Here is a 20,875-nt window from a genome sequence, read left to right on the forward strand (position 1 = left end):
CCTCATCCTATCTGTCATCCCCATTCTCTCTCACTCACACACTCGCTGTCTCCTGTGTATGTCTCTCTCTCAGTCTCCTCATCCCCCCTCGCTCACACATTCACTGTCTCCTCTGTCTGTCTCTCTCCCTCACTGTCTCCTCACCCCCCCACACACACAATCACTGTCTCCTCATCCTCTGTCTGTCTCTCTCTCCCCCCATCTCCTCATTCTCTGTCTGTCTCTCTCCTTATCCTGTCTGTCTCCCCCTCCCTCCCTGTCTCTCACCATCTCCTCATCCTCCGTCTCTCTCTCTTGCTGTCTCCTCATTCCTCCCCCTCTCTCTCCCCTTCCCATCTCCTCATCCTCTGTCTGTTTGTCGCTCACTGTCTCTTCACTCCTTATCCTCCCTCCCTCTCTATTTATTCATACCATGAATTTATGTTGAGTACTTCACTTGGATATCTAACAAGTACAGTGGTGCTTGAAACTGTGAACCCTTTAGAATTTTCTATATTTCTGCATAAATATGACCCAAAACATCAGATTTTCACACAAGTCCTAAAAGTAGATAAAGAGAACCCAGTTAAAACAAATGAGACAAAAATATTATACTTGGTTATTTATTTATTTGAGGAAAAATGATCCAATATTACATATCTGTGAGTGGCCAAAGTATGTGAACCTTTGCTTTCAGTATCTGGTGCATCAGTATCCCTTTCAGTATCCCTTGTGCAGCAATAACTGCAACTAAACGTTTCCGGTAACTGTTGATCAGTCCTGAACACCAGCCTGGAGGAATTTTAGCCCATTCCTCCATACAGAACAGCTTCAACTCTGGGATGTTGGTGGGTTTCCTCACATGAACTGCTCGCTTCAGGTCCTTCCACAACATTTCGATTGGATTAAGGTCAGGACTTTGACTTGGCCATTCCAAAACATTAACTTTACCCTTCTTTAACCATTCTTTGGTAGAACGACTGTTAGGACTGGGACTGTTTTGGCCTCTAGAGGCCGCTGTTATTTCCTTATCGTCATGTTTGTTTTGGCCTCTAGAGGCCGCCACTGTCTCTGTGTTTTGTGTTTTTGTTTTGACAGCCATGTGCCTTGTGCCCTGCCTAGTCCTCATTGTCACCTGTGTCCTATTTAGTTTGCGTATATATACTTCCTCAGTTTAGACTCTTGTGACGGAGTCTTTGTGCTGTTATGTTTAGCTCCAGTAACCTCTGTTCCGTGTTCCTCGCCTGTGTCTTTGTGGTTTTGTACTTTGCTTTCTTTTGGACTTTTTGGACATTGTGTTTACCATTTTTGGATCTTCTGAGCGTTTGTATTTTTGTCTCTTCTTTTCTGGTTTTTGGCTCTTTGTTTCAACTTTGAACTTTTGGTTTTTTCCCGGTTATCTTCTGAGCGTTTGGATTATACTTTTTGCCTTGGATTGTAAATATTGTAAATAAACTGTTTTTCTACTCTACTTTCGCCTCACTCCTCTGCACTTGAGTCATTCCCCTGGTGGCCTAGTGGGGGTTTGCTGGATCACTACACCAGCGACCCGGGTTCGATCCCCAGCAAAACCCTAACAGAAAGACTCCGTCATGACCGACTCAGCAGAGGCGTCTTCAACAGTCTACCCGGCTAACCTTCAGGGAATTATGGCTGCTTTAATATGCTTCGGAGCTCTCATGGACGAACACTTGCAAGCCAACGTGAGGCCCTTGCTCGCCATGAGGTACTGCCCCCAGCAAATTGGGAAAACCCTGCCACAGCTGACTCCTCTGCCCGCATCTCCTCATCCTGATCCGGTTCCTGCTCTACCATCTGCTCCCGCTCCAGTGCCTCCCGCCACGCTCCCTCCTTCACCTCGCGAACAGCCTTCCTGCACCACAGAGGTATGACGGCAAGCACGGTAAGTGCCGGGAGTTCCTTACCCAGTGCCAACTCACCTTTGAGCTCCAGCCTACCACCTACACTACGAATCGCAAGATTGCCTTTGTGATAACCTTGTTAGCTGGTAAGGCACGAGCTTGGGCAACGGCCATCTGGCAGAGACAGGGACCTGAGTGCTCTGATTTCAAGCTGTTTATGGAGGAGATGCTTCGTGTCTTCGATCAGGCGGACATCAGTAAAGACGCAGCCAGAAAGCTCATGTCCATCCGGCAAGGAGGAAGCGTTGCAGACTACACCATCTCGTTCCGGACGCTCGCAGCAGTCAGCGGATGGAATGAGACTGCCCTAGTTTCAGCCTTCCACCATGGTCTGTCTGACCCCATCAAAGACGGCCTGGCCTCTATCGGATGCCCAAGTGACCTCGAAACTCTGATCTCGCATGCCATTCGTCTCGATAACCGGATTAGAGAGCGCCACCAAGTCCTGAGTTCCCCTTGCCTCACTGCCTCAACCTGGAGTCCGTCCACCTCCTCCAGTGACTGTCCAGAGCCCATGCAAGTTGGCCGTACTCGTCTCTCCGCAGCTGAAAGGGAGCGCAGGAGGAGGGACAAGTGCTGCATCTACTGTGGCAAGCCTGGCCACTTCCGAGCATCATGTCCCGAGCTCTCGGGAAAAGGACCGCCCCATCCAGCCGAGGGAGGGTTGTGACAGGGCCTACCCTCTCTCCCGAACTTCCCGGCCAAGGAGTCTACATCCCTGTCTCCATCTCCTGGGGTGAGTCCGTCCACCCTTGTCAGGCCTTGCTAGACTCCAGGGCGGCTGGAAACTTTATGGATGTCCACTTCGCCCGAAGAATCAATGTCCCTACTGCTCCTCTTGAAGTCCCACTGTCTGTGTCAGCCCTGGATGGCCAAGCTTTAGGTGATGGAAGAGTCACCCAAGTTACTTCTCCAGTCTTTCTCCAGTCTCAAGGTCACCAAGAAGAAATATCCCTGCACCTGATTCACTCACCAGAGTTCCCGGTGATTCTAGGCCTTCCTTGGCTTACCCGCCACAACCCTCGTATAGACTGGGTAACAAGCCAGGTTGTGGAATTGGGTCCTGCGTGCTATGCCTCTTGTCTGCTCTCTAGCTCTCCTGTGTCTCCTGCCGAGCCATCTGATCTCACAGAGTTATCTCAAGTTCCCACAGAGTACTGGGATCTTAAATAAGTTTTTACCAAGAGCAGGGCTGCCGTTCTTCCTCCACACCGTGCCTACGACTGTGCCATCGACTTGCTTCCTGGGGCTACCCCTCCTCGTGGCAGACTGTTTTCCCTCTCTCAGCCAAAACGCAAGGTCATGGAAGAGTACATCAAGGACGCCTTGGCCTCTGGGTTCATTCGACCCTCCACCTCACCCGCTGGTGCCGGCTTCTTCTTTGTCGGCAAGAAGGATGGGGGGCTCCGGCCGTGTATTGATTACAGGGGCCTGAACAAGATCACTGTGCGCAACCGCTATCCCCTTCCGCTGATGTCCACAGCGTTCGATCTGCTCCAAGGCGCCACTGTCTTCAAGTTGGACTTACGGAATGCATACCACCGCATCCGACAGGGAGATGAGTGGAAGACTGCCTTTAACACCCCGTCAGGACACTACAAGTACCAAGTTATGCCCTTCGGACTCACCAATGCACCAGCAGTGTTTCAGGACCTTATCAACGGCATCTTGAGGGATATGATCAATCAGTACGTTTTCGTCTACCTCGATGACATCCCAATATTTTCCAAGACCGTCCAGGAGCACCGCCACCATGTCCGCCAGGTTCTCAAGAGGCTGCTACAGAACAATCTGTTTGCCAAAGCCCAGAAATGCAAGTTTCATGTCCCCGAGGTCTCCTTCCTGGGTTCCATTGCATGAACGGGACAACTCCAGATGGATCCAGCCAAGACCCTGGCCGTCCGGGACTAGCCCATTCCCAAGTCCATTAAAGAAGTTCAGCGGTTCTTAGGGTTTGCTAACTTCTACCGCAAGTTTGTCAGGAACTTCAGTTCTGTAGCAGCGCCCATATCGGACCTCACCAAGAAGACAGGTGGGTCTTTTGTCTGGTCTCCTCAGGCGGAAAAGGCGTTCAGGGACCTCAAGCACCGCTTCTGCACGGCACCCATCCTGGTCCTCCCAGACACATCGCAACCATTCGTTGTCGAGGTGGACGCCTCGGACAGTGGCGTCGGCGCGGTCCTCTCTCAACATTCGGAGGGAAAGCTGCACCCCTGCGCTTACTTCTCCCACCGCCTGAGCCCTGCGGAGTCCCGCTATGATGTGGGGGATCGGGAACTGCTCGCAGTCAAACTGGCCCTTGAGGAGTGGAGGCACTGGTTGGAGGGAGCACAACATCCATTCCTGGTTTGGACGGACCACAAGAACCTGGAGTACCTCCAGCAAGTCAAGAGACTGAATCCACGACAGGCTAGGTGGGTCTTTGTTCTTTAGCCAATTCGACTTCACCCTATCGTACCGCCCCGGCTCTAAGAACACCAAACCTGACGCGCTTTCCAGGCTGTTCTCTGCCACCACCAGGGAGAGTGAAGTTGGGCCTATTATCCCTGTGTCCCGGATTGTGGCCCCTGTCCGCTGGGGTGTCGAGGAGGTCGTCCGACAAGCTCAACGCCAGGACCCCGACCCTGGGACGGGGCCACCGGGCCTCTTGTACGTCCTCGTCAAGTCCGGGCCAAGGTTCTCCAGTGGGGTCACTCATCCCCCCTCGCCGCCCACCCGGGAGCTCGGAGGACCCTGGACTTCTTGAAAAGACGTTTCTGGTGGCCAAGCATGGAGAAGGAAGTAAGGTCATTCGTCCTGTCCTGTGATGTGTGCACCAGAACCAAGAACCCACGACAGCATCCCCAGGGCCTCCTGCACCCTCTGCCCATTCCCTGGCATCCCTGGTCCCATGTGGCAGTCTACTTCATCACGGGCCTTCCAGATTCACAAGGTAACACTGTCATATTGGTCATTGTCGACAGATTCTCGAAGGCCTGCCACTTCATACCATTATGTAAACTCCCTTCTGCTCTTGAAACAGCCAAACTCATTTTTACTCATGTCTTCCGAGTCTTTGGTCTCCCACAGGACATCGTCTCTGACCGGGGGCCCCAGTTCTCCTCCCGAGTGTGGCGGGGGTTCTGCAAACTCATCGGGGCCACTGCCAGCCTCTCTTCTGGGTTCCACCCCCAGTCCAATGGCCAGACCAAGAGGCTCAACCAGGACCTGGAAACCACCCTGCGAGGCCTGGCGATGAATAACCCGACATCTTGGAGCACCTGGCTACTATGGGCAGAGTACGCCCACAACACCCTGCAGTCATCTGCCACCAGGTTGTCGCCGTTCCAGTGCCAGTTCGGGTTCCAGCCACCTCGGTTTCCTGAACAGGAGGAGGACGCTAGGGTGCCCTCGGTCAATCAGTACGTGAGACGGTGTCGCAAGACCTGGAACAAGGTCAGGACGACCCTCATCCAGGCTTCCAGGTCCAACCAGACTCAGGCCAACCGCCATAGAAGGCCTGCCCACGTTTTCCACCCTGGGCAGCGGTTTGGCTGTCCACCAAGGACTTTCCGCTGCGGGTGGAGAACCGCAAGCTTGCTCCTCGCTACATTGGCCCCTTCAAGGTTGTGCGCAAGGTGAACCCTGTCGCCTACCAGCTCCAGTTGCCCTGGACTCTAAGGATCAACCCCATATTCCATGTTTCCCTGTTGCGGCCCATACTGTTGTCCATGTATGCCCCTGCCCCTAGGAATCCCCCGCCCCCCCGCATCTTCCAGGGTCAGACCGTGTTCACTGTGCGCCGTCTGCTGGACTCCCGCCAGGTCCGTAGCAGGCTCCAATATCTAGTGGACTGGGAGGGCTATGGCCCTGAGGAGCACTGCTGGGTTCCCACTCGGGACTTCTTAGACAAGGATCTGTGTTGGGACTTCCATTCGGCCCATCCGGATTGCCCTGGGAACGTCAGGAGACGCTCCTTGAGGGGGGGGGGGTCCTGCTAGGACTGGGACTGTTTTGGCCTCTAGAGGCCGCTGTTATTTCTTTATCTTGTCATGTTTGTTTTGGCCTCTAGAGGCCACCACTGTTTGTTTTGTGTTTTTGTTTTGACAGCCATGTGCCTTTGTTTTTCCATGTGCCTTGTGCCCTGCTTAGTCCTCATTATTGTCACCTGTGTCCTATTTAGTTTGTGTATATATACTTCCTCAGTTTAGACTCTTGTGACGGAGTCTTTGTGCTGTTATGTTTAGCTCCAGTAACCTCTGTTCCGTGTTCCTCGCCTGTGTCTTTGTGGTTTTGTACTTTGCTTTCTTTTGGACTTTTTGGACATTGTGTTTACCATTTTTGGATCTTCTGAGCGTTTGTATTTTTGTCTCTTCTTTTCTGGTTTTTGGCTCTTTGTTTCAACTTTGAACTTTTGGTTTTTTCCCGGTTATCTTCTGAGCGTTTGGATTATACTTTTTGCCTTGGATTGTAAATATTGTAAATAAACTGTTTTTCTACTCTACTTTCGCCTCACTCCTCTGCACTTGAGTCATTCCCCTGGTGGCCTAGTGGGGGTTTGCTGGATCACTACACCAGCGACCTGGGTTCGATCCCCAGCAAAACCCTAACAACGACTTGTGTGCTTAGGGTCGTTGTCTTACTGCATTACCCACCTTCTCTTGAGAATCAGTTCATGGACAGATGTCCTGACATTTTCCTTTAGAATTCGCTGGTATAATTCAGAATTCATTGTTCCATCAATGATGGCAAGTCATCCTGGCCCAGATGCAGCAAAACAGGCCCAAACCACCAGCATGTTTCACAGATGGGATAAGGTTCTTATGCTGGAATGCAGCGTCTTCCTTTCTCCAAACAGAACACTTCTCATTTCAACCAAAAAGTTCTATTTTGGTCTTATCCGTCCACAAAACATTTTTCCGATAGCCTTCTGGCTTGTCCACGTGATCTTTAGCAAACTGCAGATGAGCAGCAATGTTCTTTTTGGAGAGCAGTGGCTTTCTCCTTGCAACCCTGCCATGCACACCATTGTTGTTCAGTGTTCTCCTGATGGTGAACTCATGAACATTAGCCAATGTGAGAGAGGCCTTCAGTTGCTTAGAATTTACCCTGGGGTCCTCTGTGACCTCACCGAATATTACACGCCTTGCTCTTGGAGTGATCTTTGTTGGTCGACTACTCCTGGGGAGGGTAACAATGGTCTTGAATTTCCTCCATTTGTACACAATCTGTCTAACTGTGGTTTGGTGGAGTCCAAACTCTTTAGAGATGGTTTTGCAACCTTTTTGAGCCTGATGAGCATCAACAACACTTTTTCTGAGGTCCTCAGAAATCTCCTTTGTTCATGCCATGATATACGTCCACAAACGTGTTGTGAAGATCAGACTTCAATAGAGCCCTGTTCTTTAAATAAAACAGGGTGCCCACTCACACCTGATTGTCATCCCATTGATTGAAAACACCGGACTCTAATTTCACCTTCAAATTAACTGCTAATCGTAGAGGTTCACATACTTTTGCCACTCACAGATAAATTGGATCATTTTCCTCAATAAATGACCAAGTATAATATTTTTGTCTCATTTGTTTAATTGGGTTTTCTTTATCTATTTTTAAGACTTGTGTGAAAATCTAATGTTTTAGGTCATATTTATGCAGAAATATAGAAAATTCTAAAGGGTTCACAAACTTTCAAGCACCACTGTAATTAGCCATGATTAGGATCCTAGCTTATGTAGCATTATGACCATCAGTGAAGCTGAATCCCAAATGTGGTACTACAGAGACTTGTTTCTGGTCAGTCGTAGACAGTAACGAAGTACATTTACTTGAGTACTGTACTTAAGTACACTGACTATCTGTACTTTACTTGAGTATTTTTTTGGCAACTTATGATGCATGTCACTACATTTGAAAGACAAATATTGTACTTTTTATCCCACTACATTTCTATCAAGGTCCTCGTTACTCATTACTATGAAGCAGCTTTAAAAGTGGACCTGGGTTTTAAGCAGGCTGGATTGTCATTTTTATTTTCTGAGCAAGCTGCATTTACAGCTATTCCACTGTCTTCCTGATTAACATACATATATACACATACATGTGTGCACAAACTGCCAGAGCTGTGTCAGAACACTACTATGCTGCTTTGTGGGGGTGGGGAGGAGTGTGACAATTTAAGAAAAAAAACCCACAATGGCTCTCTCTCAGTTCAGTTGTTTCATTTTGTAACATTCTACCAGGTGTTTATTCTACAGGCTCTACAAGCTAGCCAGTAAATCTAGTCGGTTGCTCAGAGGCATCAGGTTTTGTAAGTGTTGTGGCAATAATACAACGTGTTGACAGAAAATTTACTTTTAATACTTAAGTATTTTTAAAAGCATATACTTCAGTACTTTAACTTAAGTAAAAATTTGACTGTACAACTTTCACTTGTATTGGAGTAACATTTGACCAGTGGGATCTGTACTTTGACTTAAGTAATGAAGTTGGGTACTTTGTCCACCTCTGATGAACTCAATATTCTGCATTTATCATGACAGAAAGCAAGAGTGTAGGGCTCGCCATTAACAGTCGTCCGACTGTCCAGGACAACTGAATGTTTGATCTGGACAAGCCAAATCCACATCTGCCTGTCTGATGAGACAAGCGGAATTATTCCCAACTCTCCCAGAAGTTCCAGGAGTCTCCCACATATGCCCCTTTTCCACCAAAGCAGTTCCAGGGCTGGTTCAGGACTAGTGCTTAGTTTGGAACCGGGTTTTCTGTTTCCACTGACAAAGAACTGGCTCTGGGGCCAGAAAAAGCAGTTCCAGGCTAGCACCAGCTCTCTGCTGGGCCAGAGGAAAGAACCACTTACGTCAGCGGGGGGGGGCGGAGTTGTTAAGACCAACAACAATAAGACCGCGAAAGCTCGCCCTTTTTAAGCGATGAGAAGCAGCAGCTGTACAAACCCGAAGTCTTCCATTATTATTATTATTATTATTATTATTATTATTATTGTTGTTGTTGCTTCTTCAGTGTTGTTTTTGCTTCGATATTCGCGCCAAGGTTTATGCAAACGTAGCAACGTAACTGGACCGAGAGTCCATCAGTTCAGTGGCCATGGACAAATGGTTAAAGAAACAGCTTTGGGACCAAAAGGTCCCTGGTTCGATTCCCTGAACCAGCATGATCGATTCAAGTACCCTTGAGCAAGGCACCTAACTTCTCTGGCAAGTGTGGTGGTGTACCTTGTGTCTGATTAGCCAAAGAAAAACTGATGATGCGATTATCAGTCTGGCCAAGAACTGGGCCATAATTTAAAAAAAAAAAAGGGGTGGGGTTAAATGATTGTAAAAGACATGCTGAGGTGAGTTTAACGGTGTCATTTGTTCATGTGCATATTATGCTGGCTCGCTGCTCAGGCCACATAAGGCCAAACTCCTTGAAGATTTGCTTAAAGTAGCAACTGAATATAAAAAAAAAATGAGTTAAATAAATAGTAATAAGAAATTTTCATAAGTAGTACAAGTAGTCTACATGTGTCATATTTTCTACATATAGGCCAATTTAATTTGGTTTACAGACTCGAGAAAATTATTCAACAAAGTATTACATATAACCACCCCAGACAATACAGTAATGATAACTTATGCTTTTATATCTTTCAGAGACCACACATTTTAGGGATTGTTGAAAATCACCATTTTTATAGAAATTATTCAAGAGTTACATCAATTAAGTTCCAACAAAACTAGTTCAATCCCCTCAGTGATCCGGCCGTGTTATTGTTTACGAAATTCCAGGGAAGCCAAGTACAGCAGGTGTGTGTGTAAAAATAACCACGTTGTAATATCTAATTATAGATTACGGGACTCTGAATTCACCAAAATCGGCGAAAGGGTGATCAAATACCTCAGTAAAATAAATATCTGTGGTGAATCTTCATTTCATTTGGACTTGTGTTTTTCTTTTGTAGGGTACACATTAACGTAAAATATTTCAGGGGAATTTTACGACAGTGCCGAACTCACTTACAGTATGTTTTCATTCACAATGTGATTCTGTCTCCCTTATCATGTCTGACTTGTTTTCTTTCAGTTTTATTTCTTTAAATTAATTTATACTTCAGGCTTTACTGGATTAATCAAGATTTAACTTTATTTCCTCCAGAAGCTTTGGATTTGGGTGCGTCTAACTCTTAAAACTGTAGGACAGGTAATGGGTTATAACAATAACATATGCACCATAATAGGGCATTGGATAGTTTTTGTGTATTGTTACTGTTAAAATTTATTGAAATATTATAAATCATTAAAGCATAATGCACGGCTCGAAATTCGCGGTGGTCCGGTCGCCTGAGGCGACTTAATTTGTCATTTGGTGGGCAATTCCTGTAACTAGCCAACCCGGCTGGCTAGTTGAAAATAAAAAAATATATATGAAGCAAAGATTCAGACACACCATCAACTAAAGCCGCCACATATTAAGCGTGTGCTGTGGCTGTGTTAATCAATGTGTTTATCGGCAGGACGGAAAATACCAAAGAATTCCGAATCATATCGTGTACGAGTCAGGCTGTCGGTTTTTTCACTACTGCGCATGCATATGATGCATCTCGTTGAATATCGCGGTAATCACGTTATCAAATTCAATAGATGTGGCCACATTATCGCCCATTTAAACACGTGTTTTTGTTGTTGTTTACATCTACATCTACCAAAGCTACGTTGCGATGTGGAATTTTCTGAAAGGTGTACAGAAACCGCCAGAGACGGGGACAAAGCGACCTCGGTCTGAAGAGGAGAAAAAGGCTGCCAATAAGAGAAGTAAGAGAAAGAGAAATGACAAAGGACTTATAAGCAAACGTGGGAGCAGGGTAGGCCTTGGCTGCAATATGATTTTTATGGAATAATTCATTTTTTTCAAGTTGATTCCTAGTCAATATGAAGCTCCTAATGCTTTCTCTCATAAATGGTTAAATACAGAAAGCATGTTGGACATATTTTGGGTGGTATAGTCATGATAGTAAGTATATTTGTTTTCAATACGCATACACCAACTTGACAAGTTTTCCAGTATATTATTATTTGTTGATATTATATTATGGGGGCGGCACAGTGGCGTAGTGGTTAGCGCTGTCGTCTCACAGCAAGAAGGTCCGGGCTCGAGCCCCGTGGCCGGCGAGGGCCTTTCTGTGCGGAGTTTGCATGTTCTCCCCGTGTCCATGTGGGTTTCCTCCGGGTGCTCCGGTTTCCCCCACAGTCCAAAGACATGCAGGTTAGGTTAACTGGTGACTCTAAATTGACCATAGGTGTGAATGGTTGCCTATGTGTCAGCCCTGTGATGACCTGGCGACTTGTACCCCGCCTTTTGCCCGTAGTCAGCTGGGATAGGCTCCAGCTTGCCTGCGACCCTGTAGAACAGGATAAAGCGGCTAGAGATAATGAGATGAGATTATATTATGGTGCTCTGTGTTGCTCTCATTTATGCATTTAACAACAGTATCAAAATACTCAGGTCTTGAAATAAATGCACATTAGTCATGAACAATGGTAACTACTCTCTTTTGTGTTATTTTTGACAGAAGTAAAATTCATACATGAACAAATTTTAACTAGTTGATTTTCTGTTTGGCTAGTTACTTTGGAAGGTAACTAGTCCGGCTGGCTGGTGAAAAAAGTATGAATTTCTAGGCCTGTTATGATCATAACCATACTTGCGTTTTGATAAACTTTGTTAATCACTTTCCTTTCACTGAACTAGTGAACATAGTAATAAAAAGGTGATGGTCAGGACAAGTGAAAAAGCTTGTTGCTTGTCCGACTGGACAAATGGATTAAAAAGTTCATTTCAAGCCCTGGAGCATCTGCACAAGAGCGTGTGTCTGTTTTTTTTTTTTCAAGAAATATCACATATCCATGGGAAGTTTTTAACTAAGAATTACTAATATTCTGCCATAATAATCAAGAAAAAGTGCAAGCCTGAAAACACACACTGAGTAAACCCAACACCAAACTCTAGCAGGGTTTTTTCTAGAAAAATTTAGTATGAGGGCGCTCACCATGGCGAGGGAGCGAAGCGGGGGGGGGGTTGCGAAGCCTTTGAAAAATTGAGGCTCCAATGGGACATTCTGAGGCTATCTGAGAGGGAAATTGTAACAAATTGTCTGTCAACATGGAAAAAGAAAGAAGTAATCATCTTCTGCCCCGGACAGTCTTCGGCTTTCTTCCGTTTCGTGCCGCGGGATGACATCTTTAAATGCCCAAGTGTCAACAAAAACAACTCGCGAACTACTACTGTCAAAAGCTCCCGTGCTGGTGGGTGAAAGGTCATTCAGTCTCGAGAAATCTCGCTCTACAAGTCAGCTGACCTTGTATGTAACCCATGTCAAATCTCGCGAGAGCAGCCGCGACAAGTAAACAACATGGCGCCTCAGTCTGGAAAACGCCAGTTCGGATTGTTTTTGCACCGTCTGGCGGTGTATCTACTATGATTGGAATATTTTTGGAGCAATTATAACGTATTTGATGATCAGACACATTGTCACATAGTGTTGCTGGGACGTTTTCACGGAGTCGGTAAGGGGGCGCACGCCGAGAGTAAGAGGGCGCAGCGCCCCTGTTCCCCCGTTTAGACGAAAGCCTGTCTAGTACTACAAATGTGCATAATCCGATATATCAATGTGCACAAATGTGCATAATCCGATATATCAAATCAACGGTTTAGGGCATGGGTCACTCCACCCCCACATTCCCCTCCTCCACCCTCCCTGACATCAGTACATTTCAGACAGGGCCAAGCGTACATCTGGAGGGTGTGAGAGAGCAGGCTGGGGTGTTTGGGATGGTGCGTTGGGGTGTTTCAAGGAACATATGGAGGAGTCTGTGCTCCAGGGAGATCCTTATTACCAAACACTGATACACTTGTCTGTCCCTGCCCCATAACAGCACCTCTGAGCTCTCAAAGCAGATGAATAACACAGTATACACCTCATCATACAACAGGAAACACTCTTGATCAGAGAAAGACTCGAGCTACAAAAACATATGCATGTGTTCCAACCTACTGAAATTCAGGGGTGTTTTTCTAGCAAGACTGTAATAACCCCAACACCAGTCTCATCAGTCTGTTTCTCTCCCACTAGCTGTGTCTGTCTCTCCCCGTCAGTCTCTCCTTCCCTCCGCCTCTCCCCGTCAGTCTCTCCTTCCCTCCGCCTCTCCCCGTCAGTCTCTCTCATTCTATGCCTTACTGTCTCTCTCCATTTTTGTCGGTCTCTCACTTTCTCTACCTCTCCCTCTGTCAATCTCTCACTGTCTGTCTAACAGTCTCTCCCTCTTTTGCATGGTGTCTGATGGCTTCTCTCCCTCTGTCCATCTGTCTCTACCTCCATCTGTCTGTTGGTCAGTCTTTCTCTTTCTTTCATTCTTAATCTGTGTCTGATTCTCCCATCTGCGCCTCTCTCTCTCCCCCCCTCCACTGTCTGTAGGTATCTGCCATCCTCTATCTGTCTGCATCTGACCATCCTTCACCTCATTTTGGTGGCCTTTGTCCATCCGCCCGCCAGTCTCTCCCTCTGCCCGCCCGCCCACCCAGTTCTCCCTCCACCTACCAGCTTCTCCCTGCCTCCCACCAGGCTCTCCCTACACCTGCCTGGCTCTCCCTGCCCCCCACCAGTCTCTCCCTCCCTCTGCCGGTCTCTCCCTCCCTCTGCCCCATCTATCTTTCTGTCATATACAACCAGATGTAGACTTTAATTACAGCAGACAGTAACATGCCCTGAACAAAAACCCAAGTGGGATACTGAAGACTGGCAGCAGACATAAGGTCTCCAGAAAAAAGGATGAAATCTGACAGGAAAACTTAATCTGTAGGTTAAAGCAGATATACTATATGGCCAAAAATTTGTGGACACCTGACTCTCTCTCTCTCTCTCTCTCTCACACACACACACACACACACACACACACCTTCCCCAAACTGCTGCCACAAAGTTGGAAGCACACAATTTTTATGTGTTATACATCTTTTTATTGGGGCGGCACGGTGGTGTAGTGGTTAGCGCTGTCGCCTCACAGCAAGAAGGTCCTGGGTTCGAGCCCCGGGGCCGGCGAGGGCCTTTCTGTGTGGAGTTTGCATGTTCTCCCCGTGTCCGCGTGGGTTTCCTCCGGGTGCTCCGGTTTCCCCCACAGTCCAAAGACATGCAGGTTAGGTTAACTGGTGACTCTAAATTGACCGTAGGTGTGAATGTGAGTGTGAATGGTTGTCTGTGTCTATGTGTCAGCCCTGTGATGACCTGGCGACTTGTCCAGGGTGTACCCCGCCTTTCGCCCGTAGTCAGCTGGGATAGGCTCCAGCTTGCCTGCGACCCTGTAGAAGGATAAAGCGGCTAGAGATAATGAGATGAGACATCTTTTTATTCTGTTAGAATTACAATTTCCCTTCACTGTAACTAAGGGGCCCAAACCTCTTCCAACATGATAATGCCACTGTGCACAAAGCAAGGTCCATGAGGACATGATTTGCCAAGGCTGGAGATAAAGGACTAGAGTAGCCTGCACAGAGATTATAACATTCAATATTTGCATCTACAGATCCATTAAACCCAGATCATCAAACTCAATCACGGATTCATTCATCTTCATCAGTGTCTACTTTGCCCTGGTAAGGATTGGAGTGGATCTAGAGAACACTGGAAGCAAAGAAGGGCTACACCCTGAACGGCACAGCAGACCATTTCAGGGCAACTATACACACCCATTCATACCTATTCACACACTCATTCATACCTAGGGGGAGGCTTGATTCACAAATCCCACTGGTATGGGAGGAAACCAACAAAGGCACAAGCAGTAACCTGAACTCAGGTTCTTACTGCATTATTGCCTACAAAATCTCATAGAAGCACATAAAATCTTGTGACCTTCAGATGGCATTTGGAGAAGAAAAAAAAAGCTGATTTATGATTAGATGGACAGAAAGTTAGATATTTAATCAATTAAATCAACCAACTGCCTTGTTATAGTACAGAAACAACAAAGTGCAAGAATGACATGTAGCCCACAGACCTCACCAAGTAGCAATAAAATCACAATAAGTGCTGTATAAATAAAAAGTAAACCACTTAATTGTACAATAATCCTGTATGTTGGACCACAGATGTGGAAGCTAATCCCCGACATTAAACAGCATGGGAATGTGATGATTCCCAATCATGTTTACTCCAACATCCCTGTCTTAATTCTCGAGTTTTCATTTCCACATCTTTCATTAGGTTGGAGATGGAAAAACAGTAACGTGTGGAGTTTAGAAGAATTACAGGAGCAGACTGGTCGAGCAGACTGATCGCTCCATACTACACTCAATAGCTGGGTAATGATGAGCTCATGAGTAACACTCACAAATCAACAGAAATGAGCAAAACAGCCAAGAGAAAAAATTAACACGAGGAGTTTTATCCAGGATTAGACCCAATTTCCCAATTAATAAGCAGAAACCAGCTTAATGTAAAAACACTGATGGTATTATTTATATTAGTACCAGAATTCATCGCTCAAAATATTTTTAAGCATGTGAAAATTTACATTTTACCCATTTCAATGGAACTCTGTAAACCTCTCAGTATATTTTGAATGGTGAAGCTCATTTTCTAAGAAACCACGCACGCGCACAGACACCAGACCAGACAAGCTACTTTCATGCCCGCGGTGTGAGCGCCTCAGTGGTCTCGCTCTCACACACGCTACATGTGTCCATTTTGCAGTTCCTAAGCCACTCACCTCTAACAACGAAGAGAGAAAGCTTAAAAGACAATTATATTCCTCCTTTCCTCGCCCTCTCTCACACACCCAATCACACAACGCCGCTCTGCTGCCTCTTTTTCATTTACCCAAACTTGCCCCGTGAGGCGCACGCGTGCACACAACCCTGCTGCTGCGTAGCAACGCCCCGCCCACACACCGCTCGTGCCCGCTTCCATGTTCTGGCCTTCATGCTGACGGGTTGCCAGATTTCTATTCCTTATTTGTATAATTAATTATTATCTTATTTATACACTTATCTATATCTAGCGAGAACGGATAGCAATACCTAAAAATTCCAAAAATTTGTGCACTTTATGTATCTCTAGCATATCCAGAACAATATCAATTTACCCATTCTGTACAAATAATTTAATTTAAAGATTAATTAGAACAAATCTGGCAACCTATTTCGTCTCGTTGTTCAGCGCGCTTTACAGAAAAAGGGGTGGGACTTTTATAGAGTATTCATGTTATATTCATACAGCCTATTTTACACATTAGTACAATATTTTTAGACATACTGTATTAATCTTTATAGGAAATTATTTTATTATGACAGCTTCAGGAAACACAACTAAACACTGAACACAAAAATACTGAACACTAAATAATACGATTGAAATATACGTGCCTATGTATATACCTGTAATATACAAATAGAATATATAACATATATAAATGCATACAAAACATCCATCCATTATCTGCAGCCGCTTATCCTGTCCTACAGGGTCGTAGGCAAGCTGGAGCCTATCCCAGCTGACTATGGGCGAGAGGTGGGGTACACCCAGGACAAATCACAAGGTCATCACAGGGCTGACACATAGACACAGACAAACATTCACACCTACGGTCAATTTAGAGCCTGCATGCCTTTGGACTGTGGGGAAAACCAGAGCAAACCCACGCAGAGCATGCAAACTCCCCACAGAAAGGCCCTCATCGGCCGCTGGGCTCAACCCCAGGGCCTTCTTGCTGCGAGGCGACAGTGCTAATCACTACACCACCGTGCTGCCCCACACAAAATATATAAATGTATATATTTATGGAAATACTTGTAATATATAACTATAAGGCAGCTGGGCCATAGAAGGTTCACGCTGCACGCTGCATGCTGCACGCTACACGTTCACGTGAAGAACCGGACCCTGGGCCATTAAACTTCAACTTTTCTCGGTAGTCGTCCATTTTATCTCCCTAGACCCGTTCTGATTGGCTGGCGCGGCGGTGACCTTGGGGTCGTGCATCCATTGACTGGAATTTCCATCTTCACGCCTAGAAAAAAGTGTGCATGTTCATTTCTCGCTTCACGCGTGAAGTGTGCAGCGTGCAGCGTGCAACGTGAACGCCGTTCTATGGCCCAGAGCAAGTCATGCTACGTTTGTCCACTTTTCTTTACACGCGTGTAGCGTGTAGCGTGCAGCATGCAGCGTGAACCTTCTATGGCCCAGCTGCCTAACATAAAACCTATCTAAATGCATACATACATAAATATGTACAGACACTACACAGTGTATAGCATAATAATAAAGAAAATATTTAATATTAATTGTTTTAATTATGAAATTTAGGACTTGGGTGGTACGGTGGTGTAGTGGTTAGCACTGTTGCCTCCCAGGAAGAAGGTCCTGGGTTCGTGGCCGGCGAGGGCCTTTCTGTGTGGAGTTTGCATATTGTCTGCGTGGGTTTGCTCCAATTTTCCCCAAAGACATGCAGGTTAGGTTAATTGGTGACTCTAAATTGACCGTAGGTGTGAATGACTGTTTGTCTCTGTGTCAGCCCTGCGATAAACTAGCGATTTGTCCAGGGTGTACCCTGCCTCTCACCCATAGTCAGCCGGGATAGGCTCCAGCTTGCCTGCGACCCTGTAGAACAGGATAAGCGGCTATAGATAATGGAGGGATATTATTAATGCCATTTTTCAACAAAAAAGTTAAATTCCTCCATAATTTTAAATAGCCTAACGTGTTTATTTTTCATGTCTGTAAATACAGCGAACTGTGATCATACGAATATGCTTTTAATTGTTAATTGTCCTTGTTTTATTATTAGAGCTTCAACCATGGTGGTGTAATGGTTAGCACCATCACCTCACAGCAAGAACGTTCTGGGTTTGTGGCCGATGGGGGCCTTTCTGTGTGGCGTTGTTAGCATGTTCTCCCCATGTCTACCTGGGTTTCCTCTGGGTGGTCCAAAAACATACAGGTTCGGCTAATTGGTGGTTCTAAAGTGAGTGTGAATGGTTGTTAGTTTCTATGTGTCAGCCCTACGGGGAGATATATATCTTATTCAACATATTATAGATCAAGACTAGACATGTGAAATATCCTATTCATGCAAATATGCTAATTCTAAAGATAAAATAAAATGTACTTTGCATCCCATTGCTTTGTTAATGCAGAAGTAGAATTTATAATTTCCCTTCAGGATACAGCAGAGTAAGCAAGTTGGAAGGAAAGTGGTTTGCCACATAGACATATAAACATAGACGCCGCATTGAACTGGTGGCCCCGTTGCTGGGATACGTCAGAGTGTCCGCCATATTTGATGTGGCAAATCTTCCCCGTAAACCAATGCAAGTAAATGGACTGAACTTCATAAAGCCCCTTTCTACAATAACATTTAAGTCGATGCCTTTTATTCACCCATTAAGACACACATATATATTTGGGAAACAAACAGGTATCAAAACAACACATAACTTTTAATGTGATGGTTATAAATAGTGTGCGAAATACCCTGTACACTGCAAACTAGCGACAGATACGTGATAGATACTGTAGCTCAGGTAAGCTAATCAGTCAGCATACCGTAGCAAGCTACCAAAACCTGAGGCCACAATAACCTACAAGACTGAATATGATAAATGATGGAAATAGTGGAAAAACTGGAAATAGTGAATGAAAATAAAAATTTACTGTTTTATTTATTGAGTCACCACACAGACCTACTCTCGTTGAATAAAGTGAGCTGAATGACCGCCAAACTGAGTTCGGCCAGGTTCTAACGTCATACCAAAACAAAATACATCACTGATTCCTTCACATTCAGAAAGGTTAAAAACATTCATCATACATTCAAAAACGTTCATCATAGTGTGGCACTGTATTATCTAATTCTCACTGCTTATAACTATACACCTACCCGGTGGAGATGAGCTGGGAAACTGAAGACTGAAGGAACAGCTCCCTCTCTGATCCTGACTGTCTGACCTGTTCTGTCAAAATCCTCTGTTCTGAAGTGTTCACTGCAGAGCATGGATGACAGAGTAGCAGAAAACCCTTCCCGTCGCACAGCTGTCTCCCACTGCTTTTTCATGTCTTTATTTTTGGGAAACCTACATAGTATGTGAAAAGTTAGCTAAGCAACTAACAACAATCAGCGTAGTTACAAAGGAAATACTTCGTTGTTTGGAGACAGGTTTCACTGAGCGGCTATTATGCGCGAGACTTCATATTAGCCACAAAATCAGAAAAATCTGTTCGTAAAGTTACGTTATAATGACCAAATACAATGAAAAGTATTTTTCCAGTCTCACCTGTGAAAGGTAATCCCATGTGATCTCATTTGGACGGTAAACCTGTTGGTACAGTTAAACGCAGCACATGAATGAGGCATCTTTATTCTCGGCTACTGTCTAGACGCTATACCAGAGACGGTCAAAGAATCTCCACTTTGCCACATCCAATATGGCGGCGAGGATGACGTATGATTCTACGCAGAAGGCGGCGTCTATGTTTATATGTCTATGGTTTGCCACACCTTCTCATTGATTGGAAATGCCATTATACAGAAACACACCGACACCTACAGGGAACATGCAGTATTGCAGAAAACCTCTGTAGTGCAGTTCATTATTGCAGAGCAAAAGTAAAAGTTCGAGCTTATTACAATCTCATTATCTCTAGCCACTTTATCCTGTTCTACAGGGTCTTTGTATGCTTCATGTAATGTTTGTAGTTTTAAATTATATTTTACAGTTTAAAATGTACATGCCTTTTATATGTAAATCCAACACAAACGTGGATTTACATATAAAAGGCATATACATTTTAAACTGTAAAATATAATTTAAAACTACAAACATTACATGAAGCATACAAAGACGGTGTAATTCATCATACACATTATCTGTAAAAACCATGCACAATGTTCACTTCATACATACTAGATTTTCATAAAAAATTTGTATGAGGAAAATGCAAAATGGGCCACTTTCAGGAGTAAATCATACATGGCATATATATTTATTTATAAATCCTTATAAGGATTTATCCTTATATTTATAAGGATTTACTACTAAGACAGTGGTAAATTCTTATAAGTTCTTTACTGTTCTTTTTCGTATGGGTTTAACCCATCTGAAGCAGTGAACACACGCACAGCAGTGGGCAGCCACACCAGAGTGCCCAGGGAGCAGTCAGGTACTTTGCTCAAGGGCACCTCAGCCCAAGGCCACCCCACGTCAACCTAACTGCATGTCTTTGGATTGTGGGGGAAACCAGAGCACCCAGAGGAAACCCACACAGACACAGGGAGAACATGCAAACTCCACACAGAAAGGCCCTCGCCAGCCACTGGGTTCGAACCCAGAACCTTCTTGCTGTGAAGCAACCGTGCTAACCACTACACCACCATGTCGCCCAAAAAAAACCTGACCTTGATCGCTATCAGTCCAATTATCGGCCAATATCAAACCTCCCCTTTATCTCCAAGATCCTTGAAAAAGCTGTGGCACAGCAGTTATGCTTATATTTACATAGGAATAACATCCATGAAATGTATCAGTCAGGATTTAGACCTCATCATAGCACAGAGACAGCTCTGGTTAAAGTAGTAAACGACCTACTGTTGGCGTCTGATCAGGGCTGTGTCTTGCTGCTTGTGTTGCTTGACCTTAGTGCAGCATTTGATACCATTGATCATTCTTCTGGATAGACTAGAAAATGTTGTGGGAGTTAAGGGAACAGCCCTCTCCTAGCTCAGGTCTTATTTAACTGATCGCTATCAGTATGTTGATCTGTATGGTGATATTTCTAGACATATGCCCCTTTGCCCCTTTTCCACCAAAGCAGTTCCAGGGCTGGTTCAGGGCCAGTGCTTATTTTGGAACCGGGTTTTCTGTTTCCACTGACAAAGAACTGGCTCTGGGGCCAGAAAAACCAGTTCCAGGCTAGCACCAACTCTTTGCTGGGCCAGAGGAAAGAACTG

The 20,875-nt window shown here is 45.4% G+C and overlaps 1 protein-coding gene across 1 annotated transcript in view; it reads right to left on the reverse strand.

The window, feature by feature from the left end:
* pak1 (p21 protein (Cdc42/Rac)-activated kinase 1) overlaps window positions 1-15,727 on the reverse strand; it is a 243,751-nt gene extending 228,024 nt beyond the window's left edge. The window contains exon 1 of the mRNA XM_060923465.1: window positions 15,641-15,727. The gene's annotated coding sequence lies outside the window, so the exon portion shown is untranslated. The remainder of the gene's footprint in view (window positions 1-15,640) is intronic.
* Between the last annotated feature and the right edge of the window lie 5,148 nt (window positions 15,728-20,875).

The sequence above is a fragment of the Neoarius graeffei genome, chromosome 6 (genome assembly GCF_027579695.1).
Source record: "Neoarius graeffei isolate fNeoGra1 chromosome 6, fNeoGra1.pri, whole genome shotgun sequence".
Lineage (NCBI taxonomy): Eukaryota > Metazoa > Chordata > Actinopteri > Siluriformes > Ariidae > Neoarius > Neoarius graeffei.